Source organism: Corvus brachyrhynchos, unplaced genomic scaffold (assembly GCF_000691975.1).
Source record: "Corvus brachyrhynchos isolate BGI_N302 unplaced genomic scaffold, ASM69197v1 scaffold279, whole genome shotgun sequence".
NCBI classification, from domain to species: Eukaryota; Metazoa; Chordata; class Aves; order Passeriformes; family Corvidae; genus Corvus; species Corvus brachyrhynchos.
Genome location: NW_008246060.1, coordinates 855,763 through 859,718, shown reverse-complemented (window position 1 = coordinate 859,718; position 3,956 = coordinate 855,763).

Here is a 3,956-nt window from a genome sequence, read left to right as displayed (position 1 = left end):
TTTCCCTGTGTAACTATTAAGCGCGAAGCAGGAGTTGCACTGGGATAAAATCTCTGCAGGTTTTAAGGGGACTTTGAAAGGAGGCGGAGTCTCTTGCAGGGGAAACTAAACAATCAATTTGACATCAAAAGAAATGTGGCAAAGTGGTACATGAAGCTTCCCCCCCACATCCCCACTCTCAGTTAGTTTTGAATAATCTCTGAAATGGCCATGCTGCTTTATCAGGGCTTTACAGGCTTACCAGTCCTGCAATCCTCGTGTTTCCAGGACCCTGCCTGACTTCTTGTGAGCTCCCATTGTAAGAGAGAAATTATATTCAGTGCAATTCAGCAAGACCCTTCCTTTTGGATGGCTGCATCCCCTTTCCCAGTGTCTGCTGTAGGAACGCATACATGCAGAAATTTCAGGTTCTTGTAGGAAAGAGGAACCGCTGACTCTGCTCAGAGCACAGCACTCTTGCTTGCTGTCAGCTTTGAAGCTAAGGACATAAACATAAGGGACACACTGAGGCTGAGATTTCCAAGAGTACTTGGCACTGACTCATGCCTGCTCTATGGGAAGCTGAAGGTGTTTCAGGTATGAAGACCTGCCTTCAGGATTCAGAAGTGCCTGCTGTGCTGGGATGGCAGTAGTTTTCCAGCTCCTGTAGCTGCTGGAGCTGCAGCTTGTGCCAGGCTCTCCTGTAACAGGGCAGTGTTTATCAGTTCAGGATCCTTTGCACCAGCTCAGCCTGGAATCTTTCCTTGCTTCATTAATTTCTGGAGGCAGCCTTGAGTTAACCCATCACCTAACCAACTCTTTCAAACAGGTTTTCTCTGATACAATATTGCCCAAGTGGTGTTTTTAAAGAAATTAATACCTGTAGTCCTGCATGTAATGTCTCCTTCTCTTCACGAGAGACTTCCCTGCAGGTAATCCCTCTCACTTCCCTACCCAGAAACTGAGAAGGTGCACTTGTACCTATCTTCTGATGTGCATTGCAAAGCTGTTCTGGGTGCTTCTTCAAAGTCTTACACTGACACCTCACTAAACAGCTTTGGACCTTTCACTTTCCCCGCACAGTTCAGGAGGGCAAATGTGACTTTCATGACTTGCAATACGAATTCAACAGCTAATAGTGTTCTTCAGATTTTTTTTTTATCTTCTCTCTCAAATCTCTGCAAATTTGAAGGAGAATAGGAGCAAAACCTCCGTACATTCAGCTGGGAGTGCACTAAAGTGCTTTATCAGTTACGGAAAGTAGAACACAAGCAATCACTTAGAAAAAGGGCTGCACTTATTTACCCTTCACTGGTGAAGCTGCAACCTTTCTTGGCTGACTTTGAAGATGGTCAAGGTGCTCAGGTTTCTTAGGAACCTTCTTCTGAACCATCTGCCCCGGTCCCTGATCTGTTACTCAGGTGATAATCGAAGAGCAGCCACCCTTTGGTCAACATTTCATCATATGAGTCAGGAGGGATTTGCTTTCCTGTATCCACACCCACACCTTTTATTCGTTTGCTGGTTGTGCATTGACAAGGTTATCATCCTGGAGCCCAGCCAGCGATTTAGTGTGTGCTATCAGACTTTTGACTTGAAAACTGGAGCAATTTTTGACACAGGCTGGCTCCAGATTCCTCAGGGAAGTCGCATTTGCCTGAGACAGTGGGTAAACCTGCCTCACCAGTGGTTTTGGAGTTATACCAGAGAAAGGGACTGTCTGAGAGCAGGGGGTTTGGGTTTGGCTGGTTTCACTGTTGCTTTTATTACGGGCAGGATTGTCAAGGCCAAAAGTTACCGTGCTGAGTCACCAATCCCAGGTTTGAGCAAAGGGTGAGAGATGCAAACAAAAGATGCGGGTCTGCAAGGTCAGGAAGGGTGATTAAGGGGTGTTTTGGAAACATAATACCAGATAATGTAGGCAGTAGAGGCTTTAATTGTTTTGCAAGTTGGACTCTGCTTTTGGAGGAAGAACCTTTGTTCAGGGAACAGCTCTGAGAGCAGGATGTGAGGACCATGAGCATCCACCTTGGGTGGGACAAAGTGCAGCTGGCCTGCAACTTCATCAGTCAGATGTGGGATGGAAGGAAGCAGCAAAAATGCCTCTGGTAGCACTGAAAGGCTTTGGGTCTTTCTGACATGGTTTGGTGCACGGCTAGCTGTGGTTCACTTCCTTTCTGCAGAGCCCCTAAAGCCCTGGGTCAAATGCTCTGAGGTCCATAGCTTTAGGTGACTGTCTTTAGGACAACCCCTGGAGATGAGTGAGGAAATGTGAGGGTTACTGATCTTTAATATCACAAATATTAACAAAACAAAACCACCGCTAGTTGAGCTGTTGGATGGTCCCAGGAGCAGATACTGTAATGCACAATCTGCCAGGCTCTTGGTTGGAAAACTGCAGCCCTGTGCTGCACTGGGCTGAGGGGGAGAGAACACAGCCATGACGGACCCTCAGGCAGTTCATAACATCTTAGTTTAACCAGCATTTGCTGCTAAACTATAATTGTGTCCAGAAATCTTGCCGTTTGTGTAGACGAAGTCTGGGATTCAGGAAAAGAAAGGGATTACTCAATTTTTTTCATGCAGTTTCATAACAGGAACCTGTTTTGATACATTGGCTCAGTTCAGAGGGAAAACAACATGAAAACAGGCACAGCTTTACTCAGCTTCCCCATCCAGTAGGACATGTCCTGAAATTTCATGTGCAGGAATCAGCACAAATGACAAGGTAAGGTATTAAAAAAGTCAAACCAGAACAATGAATTTAGTTAAATACTCAAACGAGGAAGATGCCTGACAGGAACATGCTTGGATATGAATGATGCCCATGAGACATGAAGACCATGTGACAGACTCTAATTCCCAGCAACTATATGTGATGAGATTTCCAGCCTGCCATTGCTAAGTGTCAGGGATATTTGCAAATCTCTTTGAAAATGGAAGTTGTTGATATTTTAGAGGGTGAATGCTTTAGTACATTGTATTACTGTCAGAGACATTAGCGGTGAAGAGCTATTCTGTTGCTGGGAGTGTCCTGGGCTGGCTTGTTTTCCAGAAGCAGAATGTAGTAGCACTGCATGCAATAGCAATGGTACTTTTAATAATAGAATTATCCAGGGATTGTTTTTAGCCTTTATAAACGGGGTTTTGGTGTATTGTATGACCTAAAGAAATGATGTGTGACTGAACATTTACACAGTTCTCATACACAGCTCAGAGGTTTTCCAGTCTGTTTGCTAGGTAACTTAAGGATAAATGCTGCCCCACTTCATCTCCTCTGACACCAGACACTGATTTTCAATGCCATCTGTCTCTGCTCTAGGCCAGGATGAAACAACCAACTCTGTGACAGTTGTCTGCCACTTTGAATGAGACTTTTTTCCCCGGGGGAAAATAGCCCTTTGTGGGACAGGAGTGCAGTACTGCGGGCTTGAAAGGGCTTATTTCATCTCGGAGGCATGAATGGCGTTTGCAGTTCATGATCGCTGTGTCAGATCCAACACCGACCCACTGTCACAGCAGCGGGACGTGGATGAACGTCGGTGTAGGCACAAAACGTGGCCGGTGCAATATGCCCAGTAGCTGTTGTTATTGGCAGGACGTGACCCTCTTTGCATGTGCAATCGCGTAGGTGACATAAAGAGAGGTAAATGCCCTGGTAATGCCTCCTCGTGCTGGTGTAGGGTGTAGGGATTCTGCTTTCCCATGGTTTTGGATGCTCGACCAAAAATCTGAGCGTCCATGCAGCAGCTTCCCATGGCTGTATTTTTGTCCCGGCTGTTTTAATGGCGATGGCAGAGGTCTGGGGATGCGTGCAGGGCTCTGGCAGTACTGCGACATTCCTGTTGGAGCAGCCAGATCTATTTCTCCTGACGCCTCAGCTGCGGGGCTAATCCCGACCGAGTGGCCGGGATGTTGCCGAGGAAATTGAAAAGAAGAGAAAAAGCGAAGAGGAGAAAAAGACGAAAGGAGAAGCC